Genomic DNA, 15,593 nt, shown 5'->3' with positions numbered 1-15,593 from the left:
TAATAATTTTCATGTTGCATATCCCAGAAGCACTCAGGCACATATCAATGCCAGGACTTCTATCTGGGTGAACCAAAAAGGATATACAACAATTAACTACATTGACATGTGCGACTCGAAATAATAATTTTCATGTTGCATATCCCTGAAGCGCTCAGGCACATATCAATGCCAGGACTTCTATCTGGGTGAACCAAAAAGGATATACAACAATTACCTACATTGACATGTGCGACTCGAAATAATAATTTTCATGTTGCATATCCCTGAAGCGCTCAGGCACATATCAATGCCAGGACTTCTATCTGGGTGAACCAAAAAGGATATAATACAATTGCCTACATTGACATGTGCGACTCGAAATAATAATTTTCATGTTGCATATCCCAGAAGCACTCAGGCACATATCAATGTCAGGACTTCTATCTGGGTGAACCAAAAAGGATATACAACAATTACCTACATTGACATGTGCGACTCGAAATAATAATTTTCATGTTGCATATCCCAGAAGCGCTCAGGCACATATCAATGCCAGGACTTCTATCTGGGTGAACCAAAAAGGATAAATTATACAGCAATTACCTACATTGACATATGCGACTCGAAATAATAATTTTCATGTTGCATATCCCTGAAGCGCTCAGGCACATATCAATGCCAGGACTTCTATCTGGGTGAACCAAAAAGGATATACAACAATTACCTACATTGACATGTGCGACTCGAAATAATAATTTTCATGTTGCATATCCCTGAAGCGCTCAGGCACATATCAATGCCAGGACTTCTATCTGGGTGAACCAAAAAGGATATACAACAATTACCTACATTGACATGTGCGACTCGAAATAATAATTTTCATGTTGCATATCCCAGAAGCACTCAGGCACATATCAATGCCAGGACTTCTATCTGGGTGAACCAAAAGGATATACAACAATTACCTAAATTGACATATGCGACTCGAAATAATAATTTTCATCTTGGATAAACTGTGAATGGCATGCCCTTTAAACAGGAAACTATCATCAGTTCATATTACTCTCACCTGTTTTCTTTGCAATTGGCAATTGTAATTGGATAGACACTTTTGCAGCTTTCACTAGATGCATGGTGAACATTCACTGGTACAATGCCAATCATGACTTATTGCCTGCCTGTGGTGGGGTACAGCATGTGAATACATTACTAATGCATTGGGATTTAAGTTATTACTACCTTAAAATGCTCAAAGCCAGGGTTTTCAATAGCACCCGACGCCCGACGCCCGACGCAAGTCACCGGCTACTTTTAGCGTTTGTGCCGGGTACTTTTTGTCTCCAAAGTATGAATTTATGTCAATAACGTAGCTGATTACGGACGTGGATATTTTTGCCCAGATTTTAATTCCAATTGTTATAATAATTGTTATATCTGAGTGATATTTTGAAGAAAACTCTTGTTTATAATTCATTTTACAATGACCTCCAAACAAACACTTTTTTGCCCTTAAAATGCACCAGATTGAGAATGCATCTCTGGGTATGCAAAATTTAACTATTTGCTGTGACCCCCCCAGCGGGAGGGGGTTTCCCCCTCCCACACCCTTCCCCCGTGCAGCTTTCGCCGCACGGCACCGCTAACGCGGTGCAATTGTCCTCCGGCTACTTTCACATTTCCTCCTGGTACTTTTTTTCATTTTGAAAACCCTGCAAAGCCCTTACATTTTTGCAAGAATGGTGTGTAAAATGATAGTTTAGAGAAACCCTTCTTTTGCACAAGAAGTACCCATTCCATGCAAATTACTAGAAAAAGGACATAAGCATAATACCATAAGAGATAACTGAGAAAATTTTAAATAACGTTTAAATCCCTGCAACAAGAAAACTTCACACCTACCAAAGAAAAGTCTTCCGTCAAGTTTAAGGTTGACTTCCAGGGTGTTTTGGTGGGGTTGATGTAACCTTGTCTCCCTCGCAGCCCAGGCAACAGCAGCAGACGGGCTGACTTGAAAGCCACGAGGAGCACCTTCTGGCAGGGGTCTGATGCCCATTGCATTTCTTACTATCCCAAAAACCATTTTCCTCACAGCCTTGATTTGATTTTTGTTTAGCAGGATTGGGACATCAGTGTTGTAATCTTAATAAACAACCAAACTAAACATTAACTGTGAAATCAATAACAATACCATTGATTTTTTGTGGTGAACTTTTTATCATATCGAATAATTTTTAAATATCGAAAAAAAAATTGAAATTTACAGCCTACAATTATTGTACTGTAGGCTGTAAATTCGGAGTAATTTGAAAATCTGAAAATGTAAATTTAAAATAATTTTAAATATAATGCCCAGTCCCGATTAAGTTGACAAGCTGTAATTTTACTATACTATATTTATTCTTTTGTAATGTAATAACGCAATTCGCTTTATGCACGACGTTCTTTTTATAATAAAATGCTCTTATTAATTAGTTTGAGCTGCACTGATTTCACCTAAAATCTCCAAAAGGGAGGCACATGTTTCAGTTGACAATTGCACATACTGAATATTCATGCTTCTTCTCATTTTGCACCAATTAATAACTATTCTACTCTGCATGTAAACAAGATTAAGGTGGCTGAAGTCAAGCCCATGTACTGAGCAGAACACCTACTGTAAGGTCTCACTTGACTGGTTTCAGACACCAGCCAGTCAAATCAGTAGCAGCTGCTGCCATGGGCGTATAACAGAAATTATAATCCATTAAAGATATTAGCACTTCAGTGCTACACTGTAAATTCAAGGGTAAATAAAGTTTATTGATTGATAGATTTAAATATTTCCGCTCGCCCGCGATTGGTCTAAACGCCTCATGTGACCAAATATACCCCAGCTAAAACTGGGAAATATCCGATGATATTCCCCAAGTGATATTCCCCAATTTCAAAAACTTCAAGGCACGTTTTGTTTACAATCACAATTAATGTCAAGATGGGGGAACGGTTTGCTTTTGTGACGGAAAGAGAGATAAACCTGCTGGTCGATACAGCAGTATCAGAAAACAAAATACGCTCTAAAGGTTTAACGGTAAACTGTTCTTAAACGAAATGTTCAAATACTCAAGCTCGTTGCTTCATGTTGCGAAAAATATTTGAAGGATAATACATGTAACCACAATAGCCTCCATTTGGCTTTAAAAATATGCTTAGATATTTGTCCTTGGACATTATCTGCTCCTAGAAACTCACAGTTTTCCTCGAGCTTCACTCTCAGGAAAACTGTCCACTTCTCAGAACAGATAATGTCTGCGGACAAATATCTGAGCATATTTTCGTGCGAAATGGAGGCTATTGTTGATTTATCTTCACTGTGGGGTACAGTGCAACTAGCCCATTAATGTTGCTAATTTCCACCATAAGCTTTCATAGGCAAATCGTACAATTACAAAGAATAACTTACAAGCAAAAATTTTATTTAATTTTAAAATTAACGGTTTTACTTTATCCTGGCTCATTTTATAACACAGTTTAAACCCCACAATAATTAATTACAGTACCCTTGATCGAAACCCTGCGGAATATGCAAATCATGAAATTATTTTCCTTCTTTCATCCCTAAGGGATGGGACAGAAAAGACTCATTGGACCAGTCACTAATTCTTATTATCAACAGATCATTATAATGAGTGTCAAGACTCAACCCTGTGAACCCCTCCCTCAGTTTCTCTTTAAGAAAAAAAAAGTAAAATACGTTTTACAAAGCAAGAATATATATTATACCTATTCTAGCACAATAAAAAGATAAAGGTAATCACTTACCCCAGTTCGGCCCTGCCTAGTCAGGCTCAATAGCGTTTGCCAACCTTAATTCTTGGTCCGGTATTCTGGACTGCAGTTTAAAATACAGTAAGGTCCAGTCAGGGACACGAAGTGACTGGAAAAAATCAGGAGCACTGTCCCCAAGCATGACCTCAAATGCTTGTTTTGGACCACTTTTTTCGACCAATTTTTCCGCTAAGTCGCTTAACATTGTAGCCACTTCGGGATTGTGGACCTGACCAGCGATTGCTGATGCAAGCGGCAGCTGGTACTTTTCGCGAACATCGCTGATCAAGGTCCACACTACGTCGTCCGGAAATTCCTCTGATTTTGCCTTTGCACTCGTTGAGGGCGGTGAGCAGTCGGTTTGCGCTTCGTCTCGAAGGGTTTTGCTTTTCTGTTCCGATCTCGATAGCGTTCACGGCTTCAACGAAGCGTAGCTAACACGTTCACTCGGTTTCACAGTTTTCCTCAGAACTGCGCACAAAATGCCGAATAACGAGGCAACGGGAACGACTTCTCCTCTGAAAGCTCTCTGATCCAAGTCCCCGCCATTTTGGATATCGGAGATCTTCACAGAGGCGAATTCTGTTGGAAAAACTCGCTACCAAAGGGCACCTGGCCATAAATTTGATCGGCTGACCGCCACATACCAGAGAATTCATCAAATACCACGGTCTTACCGGGTCGCTAGCTAGATGAAGTCGACGAATGTCGAAAGCCTCAGCGTAAGCCTCAGTGTACCGATCCTTGAAGACGGAGCGCGAAAATGATCTTGACTAGAATTACATGAAATCTAACCTCCTAAATTGTCAAAAAAGGCAAATCCCACCCCCAAAATGATCAGGCCGTCTCAACGGGAGATTGTACGAAAAGCCATGCGGCGATAAATTAGTTGCGAAAACTCTGTTGGAGTCCCAAACCGCAAACGTAGTATGATGATGGGTTCAGAGCAGGAGTATGACGTCACTCCTTAGCAACAGGCTAGGGCACATTTTTCAACTTCCGGTTATCTCTGGCTCGTGATGCATGCACCAAAGGTCTCTTATGCCAGCGGGGATGATCTTGCCACTCAGTCCGATAACTTGTCTGACGACAAGCCAGGGAGGGAGAGATGAACTGGCCCCTAGACCATAATAAGTACATCCCTTTCGGCTAGCGCTCACATCCGACTGTCTCAAATTCAGCTTCATCTATATATAACATGATTAGCCGTCTTCCAAGTGGTACGTCTTGAGGTTTGGGCATGCGTACGTAGTGAACCTCATATAACGAATAGAGAAATATCTCGTTGTTTATTTCAACAAAATGATCAGGCAATGATCAAAAATATGAAAAGCTAGGGGGAAAAAACACACTTGTGATTAGTCTATAAAGTCACTTAACGACGAGGGAATCTTTTCATTATTTTAATTTTGTTTAATAAAAAAAAAAAAAACGCTCAATGTATGTGATTGTTCATTCTACCCAAGCCTTGGCATCCGTACAGATCGACGTCGTAGTTCATTTTTTATCTCACTCAAAGAGTTAATTTGTTTAGAAAAGAACTTTGCCGGAAACTTTTACCATCACTTTATAGGGATTCACGCCCTGGCCTCGAAATTAGTTTTTTCAGGTCACACATGTCATAATAGTTAATGATCAACCAGCACGCTAAGTAAGAATTAGGGCTGTTGATTGCAAGAACGGCTGATATCTTACTAACGCACGGTTGGATAAGTATGAAACCAACTTAGATCTGTCTACTAAAGAATTTTTTTAGGCCGTAAACTTCGAAAATTAAGCAGGTTTTTGACCTCCAAACATTGAGCGTGTTCTATAATGTCGTATGCACTGCGCTGTTCAAAGGGCGCTTTGAAGTTTTTTTTTGTAATGAAAGAAATATTCTTCTAACTAAAATGGCCCAAAATTTGATTTCTCTGAACTGAACAATTCAACTTCAAATGAGAAAAAACATCATTTTGACAACAACTCGTCATATAATTAGTTTTGACAAATGCGAGCATCTCGAGCGACGGGCTAGGCAAAATTTTCACGCAATTCTAGAAAGTAACTAAGACATTCGCGGAAAGTCTGATTGTGTTGATTAGCTAGGTAAACTTAACTTACGGTATTTAACTGAATGGACGTTTTGACACAAAGAAGTGCGACAATAACAACACATCAAAACACAAGTTAATTACGCGATGGTTCTTGAAACGAACAACTTCACAGCTAGATAATAACATCAGGCTAATACGAAAATATTTCGTTCTCCGGCTCTAAAGCAAACATGACAGTGAAAAGAAACAACATAATAAGAACTGGAGTAAACCAGTTCATTTAAGTCGATTGTGCATTTTCGGTGGCCCCGAATCCCTGAATAAAGTTCACTGAATCTAGTTAAACAAAACAACACAGCTGAACAGCAGACCAAAAATATTGCCGGCAAAAACATGGCCTTAACTAAACACTTTGATTACTTAGCGATATGTGAAAGAGAAATACAAACTCTAACTGAATAAAACACGATTGTTCAAGACTTACTGAGACCTTTAAGTTGTTTCCCTGTCAGAAGAGAACTTTCTAGCGGCGCCGCTGTGGTTCGCCAGATTCGCTCCCCAGCAAAGTGAGCCGATACCGTTCTATAATGTCGTATGCACTGCGCTGTTCAAAGGGCGCTTTGAAATGAAATGCTCAAGGTAAGTTTTTTTTTGTAATGAAACAAATATTCTTTTAACTGAAATGGCCAAAAATTTGATTAAGCGATGGTTCTTGAAACGAACAATTTCATAGCTAGAATAATAACATCAGGCTAATACGAAAATATCTTGCTCTCCGGCTCTAAAGCAAACATGACAGTGAAAAGAAAGAACATAATAAGAACTGGAGTAAACCAGTTTATTTAAGTCGATTGTGCATTTTAGGTGGCCCCGAATCCCTGAATAAAGTTCACTGAATTTAGTTAAACACAACAACACAGCTGAACAGCAGACGAAAAAAATTGCCGGCAGAAACATGGCCTTAACTAAACACTTTGATTACTTAGCGATATGTGAAAGAGAAGTACAAACTCTAACTGAATAAAACACGATTGTTCAAGACTTACTGAGATCTTTAAGTTGTTTCCTGTCAGAAGAGAACTTTCTAGCGGCGCCGCTGTGGTTCGCCAGATTCGCTCCCCAGCAAAGTCAGCCGATACCGTTCCATCGATCAATCGCTGCCACTGACGGCGCGCTGACTTCTCATCGCAAAGAAGGCCTGAAAGTCAATGTGATCATCCTGTTACTAAAATAATAATAGTAATAATAATAAACAAAATAATGGTGACATGTTGTCGCGGAAACGTCATGTTTTCACCCTTTAAGCCCTAATATCAAAGGACAAACTCTCCTGTCTTGTCCCTATATTTTTCTTATAAAAGCCGACTGGGTAGAAGTTATTAAAATATCAAGAGAATTCATCTTGGGTGATCGTATCCTTAATTCTCATGACCTCAGGGATTGAATAAACATTAATTTTACCAGGAGAAATTTGATGCTGATCACTGTTAGGGCTTAAAGGGTTAATCTCTCTACTTTTTATTGTGAAATAATACAACCGTCCTGGCACAAGCCTGACCCCATGCACCAAAGGTCTCTTATGCCAGCGGGGATGATCTTGCCACTCAGTCCGATAACTTGTCTGACGACAAGCCAGGGAGGGAGAGATGAACTGGCCCCTAGACCATAATAAGTACATCCCTTTCGGCTAGCGCTCACATCCGACTGTCTCAAATTCAGCTTCATCTATATATAACATGATTAGCCGTCTTCCAAGTGGTACGTCTTGAGGTTTGGGCATGCGTACGTAGTGAACCTCATATAACGAATAGAGAAATATCTCGTTGTTTATTTCAACAAAATGATCAGGCAATGATCAAATATATGAAAAGCTAGAGGAAAAAACACACTTGTGATTAGTCTATAAAGTCACTTAACGACGAGGGAATCTTTTCATTATTTTAATTTTGTTTAATCAAAAAAAAAAAAAAAACGCTCAATGTATGTGATTGTTCATTCTACCCAAGCCTTGGCATCCGTACAGATCGACGTCGTAGTTCATTTTTTATCTCACTCAAAGAGTTAATTTGTTTAGAAAAGAACTTTGCCGGAAACTTTTACCATCACTTTATAGGGATTCACGCCCTGGCCTCAAAGTTAGTTTTTTCAGGTCACACATGTCATAATAGTTAATGATCAACCAGCACGCTAAGTAAGAATTAGGGCTGTTGATTGCAAGAACGGCTGATATCTTACTAACGCACGGTTGAATAAGTATGAAACCAACTTAGATCTGTCTACTAAAGAATTTTTTAGGCCGTAAACTTCGAAAATTAAGCAGGTTTTTGACCTCCAAACATTGAGCGTGTTCTATAATGTCGTATGCACTGCGCTGTTCAAAGGGCGCTTTGAAATGAAATGCTCAAGCTAAGTTTTTTTTTGTAATGAAAGAAATATTCTTTTAACTAAAATGGCCCAAAATTTGATTTCTCTGAACTGAACAATTCAACTTCAAATGAGAAAAAACATCATTTTGACAACAACTCGTCATATAATTAGTTTTGACAAATGCGAGCATCTCGAGCGACGGGCTAGGCAAAATTTTCACGCAATTCTAGAAAGTAACTAAGACATTCGCGGAAAGTCTGATTGTGTTGATTAGCTAGGTAAACTTAACTTACGGTATTTAACTGAATGGACGTTTTGACACAAAGAAGTGCGACAATAACAACACATCAAAACACAAGTTAATTAAGCGATGGTTCTTGAAACGAACAACTTCACAGCTAGATAATAAGATCAGGCTAATACGAAAATATTTCGTTCTCCGGCTCTAAAGCAAACATGACAGTGAAAAGAAAGAACATAATTAGAACTGGAGTAAACCAGTTCATTTAAGTCGATTGTGCATTTTAGGTGGCCCCGAATCCCTGAATAAAGTTCACTGAATCTAGTTAAACACAACAACACAGCTGAACAGCAGACCAAAAATATTGCCGGCAAAAACATGGCCTTAACTAAACACTTTGATTACTTAGCGATATGTGAAAGAGAAATACAAACTCTAACTGAATAAAACACGATTGTTCAAGACTTACTGAGACCTTTAAGTTGTTTCCCTGTCAGAAGAGAACTTTCTAGCGGCGCCGCTGTGGTTCGCCAGATTCGCTCCCCAGCAAAGTCAGCCGATACCGTTCTATAATGTCGTATCCACTGCGCTGTTCAAAGGGCGCTTTGAAATGAAATGCTCAAGGTAAGTTTTTTTTTGTAATGAAACAAATATTCTTTTAACTGAAATGGCCAAAAATTTGATTAAGCGATGGTTCTTGAAACGAACAATTTCATAGCTAGAATAATAACATCAGGCTAATACGAAAATATCTTGCTCTCCGGCTCTAAAGCAAACATGACAGTGAAAAGAAAGAACATAATAAGAACTGGAGTAAACCAGTTTATTTAAGTCGATTGTGCATTTTAGGTGGCCCCGAATCCCTGAATAAAGTTCACTGAATCTAGTTAAACACAACAACACAGCTGAACAGCAGACCAAAAATATTGCCGGCAAAAACATGGCCTTAACTAAACACTTTGATTACTTAGCGATATGTGAAAGAGAAATACAAACTCTAACTGAATAAAACACGATTGTTCAAGACTTACTGAGACCTTTAAGTTGTTTCCCTGTCAGAAGAGAACTTTCTAGCGGCGCCGCTGTGGTTCGCCAGATTCGCTCCCCAGCAAAGTCAGCCGATACCGTTCTATAATGTCGTATCCACTGCGCTGTTCAAAGGGCGCTTTGAAATGAAATGCTCAAGGTAAGTTTTTTTTTGTAATGAAACAAATATTCTTTTAACTGAAATGGCCAAAAATTTGATTAAGCGATGGTTCTTGAAACGAACAATTTCATAGCTAGAATAATAACATCAGGCTAATACGAAAATATCTTGCTCTCCGGCTCTAAAGCAAACATGACAGTGAAAAGAAAGAACATAATAAGAACTGGAGTAAACCAGTTTATTTAAGTCGATTGTGCATTTTAGGTGGCCCCGAATCCCTGAATAAAGTTCACTGAATTTAGTTAAACACAACAACACAGCTGAACAGCAGACGAAAAAAATTGCCGGCAGAAACATGGCCTTAACTAAACACTTTGATTACTTAGCGATATGTGAAAGAGAAGTACAAACTCTAACTGAATAAAACACGATTGTTCAAGACTTACTGAGATCTTTAAGTTGTTTCCTGTCAGAAGAGAACTTTCTAGCGGCGCCGCTGTGGTTCGCCAGATTCGCTCCCCAGCAAAGTCAGCCGATACCGTTCCATCGATCAATCGCTGCCACTGACGGCGCGCTGACTTCTCATCGCAAAGAAGGCCTGAAAGTCAATGTGATCATCCTGTTACTAAAATAATAATAGTAATAATAATAAACAAAATAATGGTGACATGTTGTCGCGGAAACGTCATGTTTTCACCCTTTAAGCCCTAATATCAAAGGACAAACTCTCCTGTCTTGTCCCTATATTTTTCTTATAAAAGCCGACTGGGTAGAAGTTATTAAAATATCAAGAGAATTCATCTTGGGTGATCGTATCCTTAATTCTCATGACCTCAGGGATTGAATAAACATTAATTTTACCAGGAGAAATTTGATGCTGATCACTGTTAGGGCTTAAAGGGTTAATCTCTCTACTTTTTATTGTGAAATAATACAACCGTCCTGGCACAAGCCTGACCCCATGCACCAAAGGTCTCTTATGCCAGCGGGGATGATCTTGCCACTCAGTCCGATAACTTGTCTGACGACAAGCCAGGGAGGGAGAGATGAACTGGCCCCTAGACCATAATAAGTACATCCCTTTCGGCTAGCGCTCACATCCGACTGTCTCAAATTCAGCTTCATCTATATATAACATGATTAGCCGTCTTCCAAGTGGTACGTCTTGAGGTTTGGGCATGCGTACGTAGTGAACCTCATATAACGAATAGAGAAATATCTCGTTGTTTATTTCAACAAAATGATCAGGCAATGATCAAATATATGAAAAGCTAGAGGAAAAAACACACTTGTGATTAGTCTATAAAGTCACTTAACGACGAGGGAATCTTTTCATTATTTTAATTTTGTTTAATCAAAAAAAAAAAAAAAACGCTCAATGTATGTGATTGTTCATTCTACCCAAGCCTTGGCATCCGTACAGATCGACGTCGTAGTTCATTTTTTATCTCACTCAAAGAGTTAATTTGTTTAGAAAAGAACTTTGCCGGAAACTTTTACCATCACTTTATAGGGATTCACGCCCTGGCCTCAAAGTTAGTTTTTTCAGGTCACACATGTCATAATAGTTAATGATCAACCAGCACGCTAAGTAAGAATTAGGGCTGTTGATTGCAAGAACGGCTGATATCTTACTAACGCACGGTTGAATAAGTATGAAACCAACTTAGATCTGTCTACTAAAGAATTTTTTAGGCCGTAAACTTCGAAAATTAAGCAGGTTTTTGACCTCCAAACATTGAGCGTGTTCTATAATGTCGTATGCACTGCGCTGTTCAAAGGGCGCTTTGAAATGAAATGCTCAAGCTAAGTTTTTTTTTGTAATGAAAGAAATATTCTTTTAACTAAAATGGCCCAAAATTTGATTTCTCTGAACTGAACAATTCAACTTCAAATGAGAAAAAACATCATTTTGACAACAACTCGTCATATAATTAGTTTTGACAAATGCGAGCATCTCGAGCGACGGGCTAGGCAAAATTTTCACGCAATTCTAGAAAGTAACTAAGACATTCGCGGAAAGTCTGATTGTGTTGATTAGCTAGGTAAACTTAACTTACGGTATTTAACTGAATGGACGTTTTGACACAAAGAAGTGCGACAATAACAACACATCAAAACACAAGTTAATTAAGCGATGGTTCTTGAAACGAACAACTTCACAGCTAGATAATAAGATCAGGCTAATACGAAAATATTTCGTTCTCCGGCTCTAAAGCAAACATGACAGTGAAAAGAAAGAACATAATTAGAACTGGAGTAAACCAGTTCATTTAAGTCGATTGTGCATTTTAGGTGGCCCCGAATCCCTGAATAAAGTTCACTGAATCTAGTTAAACACAACAACACAGCTGAACAGCAGACCAAAAATATTGCCGGCAAAAACATGGCCTTAACTAAACACTTTGATTACTTAGCGATATGTGAAAGAGAAATACAAACTCTAACTGAATAAAACACGATTGTTCAAGACTTACTGAGACCTTTAAGTTGTTTCCCTGTCAGAAGAGAACTTTCTAGCGGCGCCGCTGTGGTTCGCCAGATTCGCTCCCCAGCAAAGTCAGCCGATACCGTTCTATAATGTCGTATCCACTGCGCTGTTCAAAGGGCGCTTTGAAATGAAATGCTCAAGGTAAGTTTTTTTTTGTAATGAAACAAATATTCTTTTAACTGAAATGGCCAAAAATTTGATTAAGCGATGGTTCTTGAAACGAACAATTTCATAGCTAGAATAATAACATCAGGCTAATACGAAAATATCTTGCTCTCCGGCTCTAAAGCAAACATGACAGTGAAAAGAAAGAACATAATAAGAACTGGAGTAAACCAGTTTATTTAAGTCGATTGTGCATTTTAGGTGGCCCCGAATCCCTGAATAAAGTTCACTGAATCTAGTTAAACACAACAACACAGCTGAACAGCAGACCAAAAATATTGCCGGCAAAAACATGGCCTTAACTAAACACTTTGATTACTTAGCGATATGTGAAAGAGAAATACAAACTCTAACTGAATAAAACACGATTGTTCAAGACTTACTGAGACCTTTAAGTTGTTTCCCTGTCAGAAGAGAACTTTCTAGCGGCGCCGCTGTGGTTCGCCAGATTCGCTCACCAGCAAAGTCAGCCGATACCGTTCTATAATGTCGTATCCACTGCGCTGTTCAAAGGGCGCTTTGAAATGAAATGCTCAAGGTAAGTTTTTTTTTGTAATGAAACAAATATTCTTTTAACTGAAATGGCCAAAAATTTGATTAAGCGATGGTTCTTGAAACGAACAATTTCATAGCTAGAATAATAACATCAGGCTAATACGAAAATATCTTGCTCTCCGGCTCTAAAGCAAACATGACAGTGAAAAGAAAGAACATAATAAGAACTGGAGTAAACCAGTTTATTTAAGTCGATTGTGCATTTTAGGTGGCCCCGAATCCCTGAATAAAGTTCACTGAATCTAGTTAAACACAACAACACAGCTGAACAGCAGACCAAAAATATTGCCGGCAAAAACATGGCCTTAACTAAACACTTTGATTACTTAGCGATATGTGAAAGAGAAATACAAACTCTAACTGAATAAAACACGATTGTTCAAGACTTACTGAGACCTTTAAGTTGTTTCCCTGTCAGAAGAGAACTTTCTAGCGGCGCCGCTGTGGTTCGCCAGATTCGCTCCCCAGCAAAGTCAGCCGATACCGTTCTATAATGTCGTATGCACTGCGCTGTTCAAAGGGCGCTTTGAAATGAAATGCTCAAGGTAAGTTTTTTTTTGTAATGAAACAAATATTCTTTTAACTGAAATGGCCAAAAATTTGATAAAGCGATGGTTCTTGAAACCAACAATTTCATAGCTAGAATAATAACATCAGGCTAATACGAAAATATCTTGCTCTCCGGCTCTAAAGCAAACATGACAGTGAAAAGAAAGAACATAATAAGAACTGGAGTAAACCAGTTTATTTAAGTCGATTGTGCATTTTAGGTGGCCCCGAATCCCTGAATAAAGTTCACTGAATCTAGTTAAACACAACAACACAGCTGAACAGCAGACGAAAAAAATTGCCGGCAGAAACATGGCCTTAACTAAACACTTTGATTACTTAGCGATATGTGAAAGAGAAGTACAAACTCTAACTGAATAAAACACGATTGTTCAAGACTTACTGAGATCTTTAAGTTGTTTCCTGTCAGAAGAGAACTTTCTAGCGGCGCCGCTGTGGTTCGCCAGATTCGCTCCCCAGCAAAGTGAGCCGATACCGTTCCATCGATCAATCGCTGCCACTGACGGCGCGCTGACTTCTCATCGCAAAGAAGGCCTGAAAGTCAATGTGATCATCCTGTTACTAAAATAATAATAGTAATAATAATAAACAAAATAATGGTGACATGTTGTCGCGGAAACGTCATGTTTTCACCCTTTAAGCCCTAATATCAAAGGACAAACTCTCCTGTCTTGTCCCTATATTTTTCTTATAAAAGCCGACTGAGTAGAAGTTATTAAAATATCAAGAGAATTCATCTTGGGTGATCGTATCCTTAATTCTCATGACCTCAGGGATTGAATAAACATTAATTTTACCAGGAGAAATTTGATGCTGATCACTGTTAGGGCTTAAAGGGTTAATCTCTCTACTTTTTATTGTGAAATAATACAACCGTCCTGGCACAAGCCTGACCCCATGCACCAAAGGTCTCTTATGCCAGCGGGGATGATCTTGCCACTCAGTCCGATAACTTGTCTGACGACAAGCCAGGGAGGGAGAGATGAACTGGCCCCTAGACCATAATAAGTACATCCCTTTCGGCTAGCGCTCACATCCGACTGTCTCAAATTCAGCTTCATCTATATATAACATGATTAGCCGTCTTCCAAGTGGTACCATAACGAGCCAGAGGTTCTTAGCAACGAAAATAAGACCTCGGCACCCCTTGGAGATACCAGGCAATTTGCCTGGTTTCTCCACGGGACGTCAAACAACTCGGGGCATTCCAATGTAATAGAATCCGTTCTGGCATTACTTCTGTTTCGCTTGCGGCGTTAATTTTAACGCGAAAGTGTTATAATCCTTGCGCCTAAAAAATATTTTTTGCGAGCTTTTAATTAAATTTCTTTCGTTGATATGACGTGTCTGCAAACGGATCCCACGTTACATGTTTTGCTGCAGTCTGCTGGAAAGCGATGAAATTTAAACCGGGGCACCCAACAGTTAAGTAATGGAATCTTTTCGCAGAATTGAGATTAAAATGTAATGAAAAACGGAATCGTGACTTAAATCGTTCGCCACACAGGAATAGAAGAAGGCAAATATGTCGTTAACACTGGGAACTGTGAACAACTTAGAGATCCTTGGAAAAACGGAAATTTTTTCAGCAAAGGAATATAATCGTTCCGATTAGTCGGCTCATTCATATGCGCACTGCAAATTGTCGGCCTGAGCTTTTTTTTTTTCTCAGATCTGTTCGATTTATAAATTCTGCTGCTCTTTGACAGATTTCATTTTTAGCAAGGTTTACAGTATACAAGCAGTTCCATTGCGATAAACTTTTATAAACCGGGTCGATTTTCGTCCACTTATTCACTTTCTTAATGTGATAAATCGTTATGCGTAAATCAACTCAGGCTAAATCGGCCAAACAAAATTCGGCCCAATAAATCGGTACGCGTGTGTTAACCTTGGGCTCACACAAGTACTAGAAAAGGCTACCAAAAGAAAATAAGCTAAAATATACGGTTGAAATAAGTTGCCTGGACGTTATACTCACTAAATTTTCTAATACCCCGTTCCTTAGAAGAAGTTTTGTTTTCTGTGGTAATCGTACAAAATGCTCAGCCTCGATGTCTTTCACGTCTTGTTTATCGTGTTAATGCACGTGGTGGACCCAGACATTGAATTCGCGCCTGTTTGTACTCCAATATTTATGCTTAAATAAAAATAAAGGATTTGTATCCCTAATTAAAAATAAAGGCACCACAGACCCATTGAGTCATACGCATGCCGTTTCACCATTTCAGCATT

At 38.9% G+C, this 15,593-nt stretch overlaps 1 pseudogene; it reads right to left on the bottom strand.

The window, feature by feature from the left end:
• Positions 1-1,047: 1,047 nt before the first annotated feature.
• Positions 1,048-15,109, bottom strand: LOC146466286 (uncharacterized; annotated as a pseudogene).
• Positions 15,110-15,593: the final 484 nt, after the last annotated feature.

This window comes from Pavona decussata, unplaced genomic scaffold, assembly GCF_977016875.1.
Source record: "Pavona decussata unplaced genomic scaffold, jaPavDecu1.1 SCAFFOLD_146, whole genome shotgun sequence".
Lineage (NCBI taxonomy): Eukaryota > Metazoa > Cnidaria > Anthozoa > Scleractinia > Agariciidae > Pavona > Pavona decussata.
This window is presented reverse-complemented; position numbering and strand designations above follow the sequence as displayed.